The following is a 15,047-nucleotide window of genomic DNA, read 5'->3' on the forward strand; positions in this document are numbered from 1 at the left end:
ACGGTAGACATTTGTCTGGATTGAAAGCCATCTGCCATTTCTCCGCCCAACTCTCCAGTCTATCTATACCCTCCTGTAATCTCTGACAGTCCCTTATGCTTTCTGCTACTCCACCAGTCTTCGTGTCATCTGCAAACTTGCTGATCATACCAACAGTGCCCTCTTCCAGATCATTTATGTATATTACAAACAACAGCACTGACCCCTGTGGAACACCACTGGTCACCTTTCTCCATTTTGAGAAACTCCCTTCAACTACTACTCTCTGTCTCCTGTTGTTCAACCAGTTCTTTATCCACCTAGCTAGAACACCCTGCACACGTGACTTCACTTTCTTCATTAGTTTACCATGGGGAACCTTATCAATGCCTTACTAAAGTCCATGCATATAACATCTACAGCCCTTCCTTCATCTATCAACTTGGTCACTTCTTCAAAGAACTCCACTAAGTTGGTAAGGCATGATCTTCCCCACACAAAACCATATTGCTTATCACTGATAAGCTCATTCTTTTCTAAGTATAAATAGATCCTATCCCTCAGTACCTTCTCCAGCAACTTTCCAACCACTGACGTTAGGCTCACTGATCTGTAATTACCTGGAATATCCCTACTATCCTCCTTGTACAGGTGGACAACATGAATAACCTTCCAGTCCTCCGGCACCTCACTTGTATTTACAAATGCCACAAAGATATCTGTCAGGGCCCCAGCTATTTCCTCTCTCGTCTCCCTCAGCAACCTGGAATAGATCCCATCTGGTCCTGGGGATTGGTCCACCTTAATAACCTCTAGTCTACCCAACACATCTTCCCTACTTATGTCAACGTGATCCAGACTAATTAAACTTCTATCTCTAATCTCAACATTCATCATGGTCCTCTCCTCAGTGAACACTGATGCAAAATAATCATTCAGAATCTCATCCATTCTCTCAGGTTCGTCACACAGCCTTCCTTCATTATCCTTTAGTGGACCAATCCTTTCTCTAGTTACCTGCTTGCTTCTTATATAAGAATAAAATGCTTTGGGATTCTCCTTAATTCTGCTCACTAAAGCTATTTCATGACCCCTTTTAGCCCGCTTGATTCTTCGTTTAAGATTGGTCCTCCCCTCCCGATATTCCTTCAGGGCCCGTTCTGTTCTTAGCTGCCTAGACCTTATGTACGCTTCCCTTTTCCTCTTGGCAAGTCGTACAATTTCTCCTGTCATCCATGGTTCACAAATCTTGCCTTTCCTATCCTTTGCCTTAAACGGGACATGCCTATCCTGCATTATCTTTAACCTATCTTTGAAAGCCTCCCACATATCAAGTGTGGACTTCCCTTTAAATAGCTGTGTCCAAACCACATTTCCCAGCTCCTGCCTCATTTTGATTTAATTGGCCATGGCCCAGTCTAGTACTCTTCCCTTAGGACCACTCTCATCTTTGTCTACGAGTATTCTAGAACTTACAGAGGTGTGGTCACTGTTCCTCAAGACATCCCCCACCGCAATGTCTACTACCTGTCCCGGCTCATTCCCCAATACCAGGTCCAATATGGCCCCTTCCCTCGTCGGAGTATTGACATACTGCTCTAGAAAACTTGCCTGGATGCTTCTTACAAATTCTACCCCATCCAGACCTCTGACGCTAAGTGTATCCCAGTCAATGTTGGGAAAATTAAAAGATGGCACGGGTCAGGGTGACACTAGGCACACGGACACACAAGATGGCCGCTGAACCATAACTTGGCCCTGAGATAAGAGTCCCAACCCTCGGACTCAGCACCGCCCTCCTAACCTGCAATCTTCTTCCCGACCTCTCCGCCCCCACCCCCACTCCGGCCCATCACCCTCACCTTAACCTCCTTCCACCTATCGCATTCCCAACGACCCCCCCAAGTCCCTCCTCCCTACCTTTTATCTTAGCCTGCTTGGCACACCCTCCTCGTTCCTGAAGAAGGGCTTATGCTCAAAACGTCGATTCTCCTGGTCCTTGGATGCTGCCTGACCTGCTGCGCTTTTCCAGCAACATGTTTTAGACTAAACCAATTTATTCACTGCCACTCACTTAATTTTGGTTTTTGTAGCCTTGAAATTCCAAATAAGGCCATATAATTTCCTTTGCGGACGGGTAGCTTTGCAACCCTATTCTGCAGTTATACACTCACTGCTACAGAGCAGCATGTGCTCTGTGCATGGTCTGAGGGTGATGTTGGAGAGCTTGAGTGGCTGATATCTCTGTTTTTGATTGTAAATTCACTAAGTGAAGCTGCCACCCTGTTGTCTATCTCCATTGTGATGGATTGCTGCTCCAAGTTAGGCACAACCCAAAATCGGTGTTTTGCTGTGGACTGCCAGGATATAAATTCCTCATGAGAAGTGTTTGATTCGCTAGCAGCAGTCACATCTCCCTCATTACCTTCAGCATGGGTCTTCTTTCTTGGGTTAAATTGATTTTTCTTTGGCAGGACTTACTCTGCACTGCTCTATTTCCTCCAGTGGGTTCTATCAATGTGGTATATTTGGTTACAGTTTTTTCAGTGGGCCTCCCTGCAGCAGCAGTCAGTTTCCAACTGTCCAGATCTGCTAGGCTTAGATATGTCTCAGTCAATAGTTTTTGATGTATAGCTTAACTGCTTAGGCCATATACTAGTTTGTCGCTTGAGGCCTCACTTAAAATATTCCCAAACTTACAGCATTCAGAGAGATATTTAAGGTTCGTGGTGAACTGAGCCACCAAATTCCTTTCCAGTTGATTCCTCTTCCGAAATCTGAACCTCTATATGATTAGCAGGAGCACTGGGGCAAAATGGTCCTCCAAAGTACCAAATAACTCCTGGCTTGTTTTGTTTCCAGGTTTGTCTGGTTAGACAAGGTTTAAAGCTTAAGCTTCATGAAAAGCTTCACTGCCCATAGTATGAGGAACACAAGTACTAGCAATTCATTCTTGTTTCATCATTCATTTGCCAAAATATAATGACTGAACCTTTCAGCCTTCTAAATCTTCTTCAAAGGGTCTAATGGTACGAAATTGGCTCACCATCTGGTTTTTAATTTGGCGTCCGCGACCAAGTTCTATTCACATTCAAAGTCTTCTTCAATTCAACACTATGTCCTCAGGTTCACCCCTTAAACCAAACTCAACACTTTTCATTTATTTCGAATTATGAATAAGGGACGTTTCCTCCTTTCCCTACATCCATGCCTGAGACCTCACACATGTTCGAATTTTCTTGTTTCTTTTGGGAATGAAGGAATCTGTCGACCTTGTCCCCATCTCTCCCATTGTTACCTGGCCCTTTCCTGTTGGGCAAATTTCAAGTGCACCATGAGTGAAAGGAAATCTGTTTTCTTTTCTTCTGTCTTTACCTTGCCACCAGTTATTCTATACTGGGCAACTATTAGGCTCCAGTAGAATAAAAGAACATACAAAATTGTCATTTACCGCAATCCAACAGGGAGTTTTATTCAGTTGCTGTGCACTCTGTAAAAGCACAAGGCAAACCTGCAAACCTGGCTGATCACTCACCAGTGGCTACGTGACTCACCTCTTAAAGGGGACACTGTCCCAGCATATAATACAAAACACAAATCTTCCCCAGATAAGATGTCTGGCTCCACAGACTTTCCTGTATTCTGTCCCTTCAACATTTACTGTTAACACGCAAATTAAAGAAAAAAAAACTTACTAAGAGAATACATGTGCATTTTAATTTAACTTGTACATTTTGTGGTACAGCCTAACTAAAACTGAAATTGAAATGAAAACGAATACAGAACAGACAGACTTAGAAAGGAAACTGACTCTCTCAGCTCTAAGGATAAGAAACAAGCTGAGATTTGGAAACCAAGTCTTCAGATAAAAAACAATTCCTTTTCCAAAGATATAAAATTACACAGTGCAATCCAAGCTGAGGAGTAGCAGTTCATGAAACCACTAATCAGAACAGGCAAGAATAAGAAGTATACTCTCTTCTGCAATGTAATAACTCTGTGACTGATGAGGCACTGCTCGTAAGAAGTGTCTGAGTGCTGTCTGCCATTTGATTTGCAACCACAATTTGCCTCTTAAATGTTTAACCTATGTTAATTTTTGATGTTGGAGTATTTGCTCTGTTTATTATTCAGCACTAAATATTCTTCTGTTATAAAAATGGTATCTTATGGCTTTATTCTTTTTGTTAATAACTTGGATTTCTCTCCTGAAATGATACTATAATAGAGTCATAGAGATCTACAGTACAGAAATAGACTTGGATCCATTGCATCATGTTGTTCAAAAACAACCATCTAATTGTTCTAATCCCATTTTCCAGCACCTGGACCATATCCTTGTATGCCTTGGCATCACAAGCATATATCAAAATCCTTCTTCAATATGTTGAGAGTTTTTGCCTCTACCGCCCTGATAGGCAGTGAGTTCCAGATTCCTACCACTGAATGAAAATGTTTTCCTCACATCCTCTCAAAGCCGTCTGCTCCTTACCTTAAGTCTATGCCATATGGTCACCAAGGGAAAACTTACTTCCTGCCTACCCTATCAGTACCCCTCAATGTTATACATCTCAGTCATATCCCCTCCCTATCTCCTTTGCTCTCAGGAAAAACAATCCCAGTCTGTCCAGTCTCTCTTCGTAAGTGAACCTCTCCAGTCTAGGCAACAATCTGGGAAATTCTAGATCAGTGGTGCTGGAAGAGCACAGCAGTTCAGGCAGCATCCAACGAGCAGTGAAATCGACGTTTCGGGCAAAAGCCCCTCATCAGGAATAAAAAAATCTGGAAAACAATCTGGTAAATCCTCTTTGCATGCTCTCCAACACTATCCCATCCCTTCAATAGGGGAAATTCCAGAATGGTACACAATACTTCATCTGTGGCCTAATCCAGGATTTCTAATGGTCCCAGCACAACCACCTGCTCTTGAACTCTATGCCTTGTCTAATAAAAGCACATATACCATATGCCTACTTAACCATACTTAACTGTCCTGATACCTTAAAGAACTGGTGAATATGCAAACCAGAGTCCCTATAATCCCCATTGCTTTCCAGGATCCTGCTCATCATGTATTCCTTTGATTTGCTGTTTTGCCAAAGTGCAACACCTCGTATTTATTGGGATTGAATTCAATTTACCTCTGAATAGCCCATCTGACTAGTCCATCTGAAATATCCTCCTGAAATCTAAGGCTATCTTCCTCACTGTTTACCATCCCATCGATGTCTGAATTACAACAAGGGAAATCAAAGCAAAAACCAGAGATTATTTGAATATATTGAGAAAATGATGTGCGGCACGGTGGCACAGTGATTAGCACTGCTGCCTCACAGTGCCAGGGGACCCAGGTTCAATTCCTGTCTTGGGCAATTGTCTGTGTGGAGTTTGCACATTCTCCGTGTCTGTGCGGGTTTCCTCCGGGTGCTCCGGTTTCCTCCCACAGTCTAAAGATGTGCAGGTTAGGTGAATTGGCCATGCTAAATTGCTCGTAGTGTTAGGTGAAGGGGTGAATATAGGGGAATGGATCTGGGTGGGTTGCTCTTCAGAGGGTTGGGGTGCACTTGTTTGGCCGAAGGGCCTGTTTCCACACTGTAAGTAATCTAATCTAACCATAATGAAACATTTGGGCCCCAGAAAAGCAGATGCAAACAATAGCTCACGTATACATGAACATTTGCACTTCATTTTCACACTGGAAAGAAAGGAAAAATAGCAGGCATACAAGGGAACCTAAAAATATATTATGGGGAGCAACTTAATAAATTACAATTATTTGAAAGTGCAGTCCCATTTTTGAAAGATTCTATTTTTGATAGCAGGGGACAGGAGGCAGGGTGCCATTCAGATAAATCTAACCTTAACAGGCCCATTTCCGCTCTGCTCAAACAGATGCCATTTCGCATCACTAAGGGTCTTACCTTGCAATGTATTGGTCATGACTAGTTAGAATGGATGTCAATACATAGAACATTACAGCGCAGTACAGGCCATTCGGCCCTCGATGTTGCACCAACCTGTCAAACCAATCTGAAGCCCATCTAACCTCCACTATTCCATGTATGTCCATATGCTTGTCCAATGACAACTTAAATGCCCTTAAAGTGGCTGAGTCTACTACTGTTACAGGCAGTGAGTTCTTCGCCCCCACTACTCTCTGAGTAAAGAACCCACCTCTGACATCTGTCCTATAGCTATCACCCCTCAACTTAAAGCTATGCCCCCTCATTCTTGCTGTCCCCAAACTTGGAAAAAGGCTCTCCCTGTCCACCCTATCTAACCCTCTGATTCTCTTATATGTCTCTATTAAGTCACCTCTCAACCTTCTTCTCTCCAACGAAAACAGCCTCAAGTCCCTCAGCCTTTCCTCGTAAGACCTTCCCTCCATACCAGGCAACATCCCAGTAAATCCCCTCTGAACCCTTTCCAAAGCTTCCACATCCTTCTTATAATGCGGTGACCAGAACTGTACATAATACTCCAAGTGCGGCCGCACCAGAGTTTTGTACAGCTGTAGCATAACCTCATGGTTCCGGAACTCGATCCCACTATTAATAAAAGCTAAAACACTGTGTGCCTTCTTAACCATCCTGTCAACCTGGGTGTCACCTTTCAAGGATCTATGTATCTGGACACCGAGATCTCTCTGCTCATCTACACTACCAAGAATCTTACCATTAGCCCAGTAAGAGTGTCGGTGGAAGGGGACTGTTGGGGACGTCTGGAGAGGAAAAAACGGAGGGCCTGGATGCCCTGGTCATGGCGGATGGAGGTGTAGAGGGATTGGATATCCATGGTGAAGATGAGGCGTTGGGGGCTGGGGAAACGGAAGTCTTGGAGGAGGAGGAGGGCGTGGGTGGTGTCTCGAATGTATGAGGGGAATTCCTGGACTGGGGGGATAGGACAGTGTCGAGGTAGGTAGAGATGAGTTCAGTGGGGCAGGAGCATGCTGAGACAATGGCTCGGCCAGGGTGGTCAGACTTGTGGATCTTGGGAAGAAGGTAGAACCGGGCAGTGCGGGGTTCCCAGACTGTACCCATCCCCAACAGTACCCTTCCACCGACATTCCCATTCGTTTGGCCGAACTGGTCCTCACCCTTAAAAATTTCTTCTTTGAATCCTCCCACTTCCTCCAGACCAAAGGGGTAGCCATGGGCACACGTATGGTCCCCAGCTATGCCTGTCTCTTCGTTGGCTATGTAGAACATGTAATTACACCGGCACCACTCCCCACCTCTTCCTCCGCTACATTGATGACTGCATTAGCGCCACCTCGTGCTCCCGCGAGGAGGTTGAGCAATTCATCAACTTCACCAACACATTCCACCCTGACCTTAAATTTACCTGGACCATCTCTGACACCTCCCTCCCCTTCCTGGACCTCTCCATCTCCATTAATGACAACCGACTTGACACTGACATTTTTTACAAATCCACTGACTCCCACAGCTACCTGGATTACACCTCTTCCCACCCTACCTCTTGCAAAAATGCCATCCCGTATTCCCAATTCCTCCACCACCGCCGTATCTGCTCCCAGGAGGACCAGTTCCACCACAGAACACACCAGATGGCCTCCTTCTTTAGAGACCGCAATTTCCCTTCCCACGTGGTTAAAGGTGCCCTCCAATGCATCTCGTCCACATCCCGTACCTCCGCCCTCAGACCCCACCCCTCCAACAGGACAGAACGCCCCTGGTGCTCACGTTCCATCCTACCAACCTTCGCCTAAGCCAAATCATCCGCCAACATTTCCGCCACCTCCAAAAAGACCCCACCACCAGGGATATATTTCCCTCCCCACCCCTTTCTGCCTTCCACAAAGACCGTTCCCTCCGTGACTACCTGGTCAGGTCCATGCCCCCCTACAACCCACCCTCCCATCCTGGCACTTTGCCCTACCACTGCAGGAACTGTAAAACACATGCCCACACCACCTCCCTCACCTCTATCCAAGGCTCTAAAGGAGCCTTCCACATCCATCAAAATTTTACCTGCACATCCACCAATATCATTTATTGTATCCGTTGCTCCCGATGCGGTCTCCTCTACATTGGGGAGACTGGGCGCCTCCTAGCAGAGCGCTTTAGGGAACATCTCCAGAACACCTGCACCAATCAACCACACCGCCCCGTGGCCCAACATTTCAACTCCCCCTCCCACTCTGCCAAGGACATGGAGGTCCTGGGCCTCCTTCACCGCCGCTCCCTCACCACCAGACGCCTGGAGGAAGAACGCCTCATCTTCCGCCTCGGAACACTTCAACCCCAGGGCATCAATGTGGACTTCAACAGTTTCCTCATTTCCCCTTCCCCCACCTCACCCTAGTTCCAAACTTCCAGCTCAGCACTGTCCCCATGACTTGTCCGGACTTGTCCTACCTGCCTATCTCCTTTTCCACCTATCCACTCCACCCTCTCGTCCTTGACCTAACACCTTCATCCCCTCCCCCACTCACCTGTTGTACTCTATGCTACTTTCTCCCCACCCCCACCCTCCTCCAGCTTATCTCTCCACGCTTCAGGCCCTCTGCCTTTATTCCTGATGAAGGGCTTTTGCCCGAAACATCGATTTCTCTGCACCTTGGATGCTGCCTGAATTGCTGTGCTCTTCCAGGACCACTAATCCAGAACGTGGAACATCTAATCATGAGGAAGAGGAAGCTTACTTAAGGTTGATGAGGCAAGGATCAGACAGGACTCTAGAGAGTTACAAAATAGCCAGGAAGGAAATGAAGAATGGACTGAGGAGAGCTAAAAAGGGGCATGAAAAAGCTTTAATGAGTAGGATTAAGGAAAACTCTCAGGCATTCTGCACTTATGTGAGGAACAAGAGGATAGTCAGTTAGGGTAGGGTCGATCAGGATTAGTGGAGAGAACTTGCACCTGGAGTCCAAGGAGGTAATGGAGATCCTTAATGAATATTTGCTTCAGTATTCACTACTGAGAGGGACTTTGGCATTTCTAAGGACACGGTGAAACAGAATGATATGCTCAAACAGGTTGATGTTAGGAAGGAAGATGTCCTGAAAGAATAGATGGGCCAGACGGGATATACCCAAGGTTACTACAAGAAGCGAGGGAAGAGATTGCTGTGCCTTTGGCGGTGATCTCTGCATCCTCACTGTCCACTGGAGTAGTTCCAGATGATTGGAGGGTGGCAAATGTTAGTCCCTAGTTCAAGAAAGAGAACAGGACTTTGTGAGAGAAAAATAAACCATTGCCTGCCCACTACTTGTTCACAGAAACTATGTCTGTTCTCTATTCCTGAGATGCTGCCTAACCTGCTGTGCTTTGACCAGCAACACATTTGCAGCTGTGATCTCCAGCATCTGCAGACCTCATTTTTTACTCTTAGCTAAACAGAGCATACCCATAGTATCTCAACTTGACCACAACCAGCTCAGGGCTAAACAGCAAAACAAGACAATACCAGAACAAGACAGCTTCCAGACCGATAAAAAGGAAAAAAAAACACTCCTTATATGTTCTGATAACAGACTTCCTACCTCACAATAACATCCCCAGTCTCCTCAGGTATTGAAGCCTTACAAAGCCTACCTAGACTGAATGGCAGACAGATACCTGACAAGAATGCACACCACCCTTCAGACCCAGTGAAACCAGGATACTGGACATTAGCACCTGCTCTAATAGAGGAACAGAACCTCCTGTTACAATTATCACCTGATTACTACTACCAGACAACCGATTGTTATCCATTGAACGTAATTTAATTCATATTGTCTTGTAATTAACACTACACCACTGTAACATTATAAAAACTGTCTGTATCTGCAGCTCGGGGAAGAGAATCCTTGACTTAACTGTGTAGAGTGTCCATTCTGTATTAGTCCTGTCAATTTCTCTTCCCCACAATATCATGAGAAATAAACCACTATTCGTCAATTACACAAGATCGGTGTGTGGCCTCTATTTGTAATTGGACAATTCTCTGACAGCGTAATCCTGAGAATTACAGACCAGTCAGTCCCACGTCTGTGTTGGGCAAAATAATTGAGAAAATTCTGACAGACAGGATTTATGATTAGTTGGAAAACTATAGTTTGATTCGAGGTAGTCAGAATGGTTTTGTGAGGAAGAAGTCATGCCTCACAAACCTTACTGAAGTGGAGGTTACAAACATGTTCATGGAAGTTGAGAAGTGGATATGGTGTATATGGATTTTAGCGAGACATTTGATAAGGTTCACCATGGTAGGCTCATTCAGAAAGTAAGGAAGCATAGGATACAGGGAAATCTGGCTATGTGGATACAGAATTGGTTGGCCCATAGAAGTCAGGTGGTGGTGGTAGATTGTAAGTACTCAGCCTGGAGCTCGGTGACCAGTGACGCTCCACAGGGAACGGTTCTGGGACTTCTGCTCTTTATGATTTTATTAATAGCTTGGATGAGGAAGTGGAAGGATGGGTTAGTAACTTTGCCGATGACACAAAGATAGGTGGAGTTGTGCATAATGTGGAAGGCTGTTGTAGGTTGCAATGGGACATTGACAGGATCCAGAGTTGGGCTGAGAAGTGGTAGATGGAGCTCAACTTGGAAAAGTGGGAAGTGATTCATTTTAGATGGTCAAATTTAAAGACAGAATACAGGGTTAAAGGCAAGATTCTTGGCAGTGTGGAGGAACAGAGGGATCTTGCGGTCCATGTCTATAGATCCCCCAAAGTTTCCACCCAAGTTGATAGGACTGTTAACAATGCATATGGTGTGTTGGCTTTCATTAGCAGGGGAATTGACTTTAAGAACCAAGAGGTTATGCTGCAGCTTTATAGAGCCCTGGTTATACTTCACTTGGAATATTGTGTTCAGTTCTGGTCATCTTATTATATGCAGGATATGGAAGCTTTCGAGAAGGTGCAGAGGAGATTTGCCAGGATACTGCCTGGACTGGAGGGCATGTCTTATGAAGAAAGGTTGAGGGAGCTCAGGCATTTCTCACTGGAGAGAAGGAGAATGAGAGGTGGTGTGATAGAGGTATACAAGATGTGAGAGACATAGATAGAGTGGATAGCCAGAGACTTTGTCCCAGGGCGGAATTGTCTATCACAAGGGGGCATAATTTTAAGGTAATTGGAGGAATGTTAAGGGGAGATGTCAGAGGTAGGTTATTTGCACAGAGTGGTGGATGCGTGGTTTGCAATACCAGCAGTGGTGGTAGAGTCAGATCCATTGGGGACATTTAAGTGACTCTTGGATAGGCACATGGAAGTTATGGGTACAACGAAGGATATGTAGGTTAGTCTGATTTTAGAGTAGGATAAAAGGCCAGCACGACATCGAAGGCTGAAGACCCTGTACTATGCTGTACTGCTCTAAGTATTGTCCACAAATGTACTAATTTGACCAACCATGTTCTCTTCCAAATCATTTGTGTAAACCATGAACAGCAGAGGTGCCACCACTGGTCCCTGTGAAACACCACTGGTCACAACCCTCCATTCTGAAAAGCATTTTTCTACTGCTAGGTTTTGTTTCCTAAGACTAAGCCAGTTGTGTATGCATCTTGACAGCTCACCACTGATACCATGAGACTTCACCTTTTGTACCAGCCTGCCATGAGGGATGTTGTCAAAGGCTTTACTGAAGTCGATGTCAATATCAACCGCTTTTCCCTCATCAATCATCTTTGTCACTTCTCAAAAAACTTGATAAAGTTAGTGGGGCACAACCTCCACTGTACTAGGCCATGCTTACCATTGCTAATAGGTCCCTTTGCTTCTAAATGCATACAGATCTTACCCCTGTTAATTTTTTCACCTTAATCTTTACCCCTGCAACCCTTCTTGGGCAATGGTACAACATTGCCTATTCTCCAGTCCTCTGGGCCCTTACCTGTGGCCAAAGACGATACAAAGGTAACTGTCAATACTCCAGCAATTTGTTCTCTTGCCTCACTCAATATTCTGAGATTGATCCCCTCAGAACCTAAGGACTTATCGACCTTAATACTTTTAAGATGCACAATACCTCTTCCTTTTTAATAGCAGTTGGCTTAGAAATTTCACTGTCCTTTTCCCGAGACCATTCTCCACCAATTCCTTCTCTTTGGTGAATACAGACACAAAGTATTAGTTTAGGACCTCACCTACCTCTTTTAGCTCCATACGTAGCTTCTCTGCTTTGTTCTTGAGTGGACCAACCTTTTCCCTGGCTACCCTCTTGCTTTTTATATATGTATTGGGATTGTCCTTATTTCTGTTTGCTAATGACTTTTCATGACACATGTTCCAGTAAGGAGGAAGAACAAGGATGGCATAGTAAGGGATCTTTCAATAACAAAGGAGGTTGTGAATTTAGTCAAAAAGAAAGAAGAAGTACATGTCAGGTTTAGAAAGTTAAAATTGGACAGGGCCCATGAGGAATATAAGCAGGAAAGTACTCAAGAAGGGAATCAGGAGAACAAGGGGCCATGAAATGGCATTGGCAAGTAAAGTTAAAGAGAATCCCCAAGGCAGTCTATAGACATTAAAAACAAGAGGATAACTAGGAAGAAGGTAGGACCACTCAAGGATAAAGGAGGAAACTTGGGCTTGGAAGCAAAGGAAGTGGGTGAAATCCTAAATGAGCATTTTGCATTGATATTCAACCAGGAGGAGGATATGGAGCATAGTAAGCTTTTTGTGCTCATATGCTAAGGCATTTTGAGATCCAAAAAGAACTGGTGTTGAATCTCTTGAAAAGCATTAAAGTGGATAATTCCCCGGGGCCTGATGGTAACTACTCCAGGTTTCTGAGATGAGCAAGAGAGAAGATTGTTGGGTCCTTGACCAAGATCTTTGCATCCTTGCTAGGCAATGGAGAGGTCCCGGAGGACTAGCGAGTAGCTCATGTTCTTCCTCTGTTCAAGAAACGAAATGGGAATAGTCCAGGAAACTACTGAACGGTGAGTCTCACCTCGGTGGTTAGGAAGCTATTGAACAGAATTCTTAGGGATAGATTTATGCACATTGGAAAAGCATAGCCTTGTTAGGGACAGTCAGCATGGCTTTGTGCAGGGCAGGTCATGTCTTACTAACTTGATTGAATTTTTCAAGGTTATGACGAAGGTGATCAATGAGCATAGAGCAATGGATGCTATTTACATGGAATTTAGTAAAGCTTTCGACAAGATCCTTCATGGTAGGTTCATGTAGAAGATTAAAATACACAGGATCCATGATGACTTGACAGTGTAGATTCAGAACTGGCTTGCCCTTAGGAGACAGAGGGTAGTGGTGGAAGGTTATTTTTCAAGGCTGGAAGCCCATGATTAGTGGTGTAGAGGTGTTGCATGGTTATCTGTACTAGGACCTTTGCAGTTTGTGATATTTGTAAATACCTTAGATGAAAATGTAAATGGGTGGGCTGGTAAGTTTGCAGATGATACAACGAATGGTGGAGTTGTGAAAGTGTACAACTTTACAGCGGGATACAGGTCAGTTGCAGATATAGGCAAAGTTTAATTCCGCTAAGTATAAAGTGCTGCACTTTGGGAGATCAAACATTAAGAAAAGTATACAGTCAATGGCATGACTCTGAAAAGCATTGGTGTACAGAAGGACCTTGAGGTTCAAGTGGCTACACAAGTAGGTAGGGTGAGAAAGAAGTTGTATGGTGTGCTTACCTTTATTGGTTGGGGAATTGAGAACAAGAGTCAGGATGTCATGTTGCAGATTTATAAGACTTTGGTGAGGCCACACTTCGAGTATTGCGTTCAATTCTGGTTGCCACGTTACAGAAAGGATGTGAAAGCTTTGGAGAGGGTGCAGAATAGTTTATCTGGATGCTGCCTGGATTAGAGGGTATGAGCTATAAGGAGAGGCTAGAAAAACTTGGGTTGCTTTCTCTTGAGCAGAGAAGGTGAGAGGAGACCTGATAGGAGTCAACAAAATTATGAGATGCATAGATTTGGGTTGAAAGTCAGACTATTTTTCTTAAAATTGAAATAACTAATACTAAGGGGCATGCATTTAAGGTGAGAGGGGGAAAGTTCAAAGGAAACGTGAAGGGCAAGTCTTTTACATGGAGAATGGCAGGAGCCAGGATAGTGGTGGAGGCAGATGCGATAAGGGCATTTAAGGGACTTTTAAGTAAGTATGTTAATATGCAAGAAATGGAGGGATATAGGCCAAAAGCAGGCAGAATGAATTAGTTTCATTTGGCATCACGTCTGGCACAACATCGTGAGCCGAAAGGCCTATTCCTGTGCGTACAATTCTATGTTCATGACTCCTTTTAGTCCTTCCAATTCCTTGTTTAAGTTCTTTCCTACTTTCCTTGTATATTTCAAAGGGCTTCATCAGTTCCCATCTTCCTAGATCTTATGTATACTTCCTTTTCCTTTCGACCAAGGTCATAACGTCCCTGGTCATTCAAGGTTCACATAATTAGCCACATCTATCCTTCATTCTCACAGGAACATGCCTCCGCTAAACTCTTACCAACTGCCATCTGAAATACTCCTGCACCTCCGATGTACACTCCAACAGTCGCCTCCAATCAGGATTCTGCCTAATATTGTTATTGCTCGCCTTCTTCCAACTGAACACCTTCACCCTAGGATTGCTATAATGCCTATCTATGAGCACCTTAAAACTCTCAGTATTATGATCACTACTTCAGAAATGCTCCACCATTGAGACTTCACGCACCTGGCCAGGCTCACTTCCCAAAGCCAGGTCCAGTATAACCCCTTTCCTACTTGGAATGTTGAAGTCCTGATGAAGGGCTTTTGCCCAAAATGTTGATTTTCCTGCTCCTCGGGTGCTGCCGGACTGGCTGTGCTTTTCCAGCATCACTCTAATCTAGACTCTGATTTCCAGCATCTGCAGTCCTCACTTTTGCCCTGGACTGTTTACATACTGTGTCAAGAAACCCTCTTGAATGGTCCTTAGCAAATTCTGCCTCATTCAATCCCCTAACATGAAGTGAGTCCCAGTCAATATAGGAGAAGTTAAAGTCATCCATCACTACAACCTTGCCTGTTTTTACATCTTTCCAACATCTGTTTACACATTCCCTGTTAGGGGGCCTGCAGTATAGCCCCAACATTGTTATTTGAACATTCCT

General features: G+C 44.5%; 1 protein-coding gene across 1 annotated transcript in view; it reads right to left on the reverse strand.

The window, feature by feature from the left end:
* LOC132817309 (desmin-like) overlaps positions 1-15,047 on the reverse strand; it is a 167,015-nt gene that overhangs the window by 108,018 nt on the left and 43,950 nt on the right. The window lies entirely within an intron of this gene.

Source organism: Hemiscyllium ocellatum, chromosome 7 (assembly GCF_020745735.1).
Source record: "Hemiscyllium ocellatum isolate sHemOce1 chromosome 7, sHemOce1.pat.X.cur, whole genome shotgun sequence".
Lineage (NCBI taxonomy): Eukaryota > Metazoa > Chordata > Chondrichthyes > Orectolobiformes > Hemiscylliidae > Hemiscyllium > Hemiscyllium ocellatum.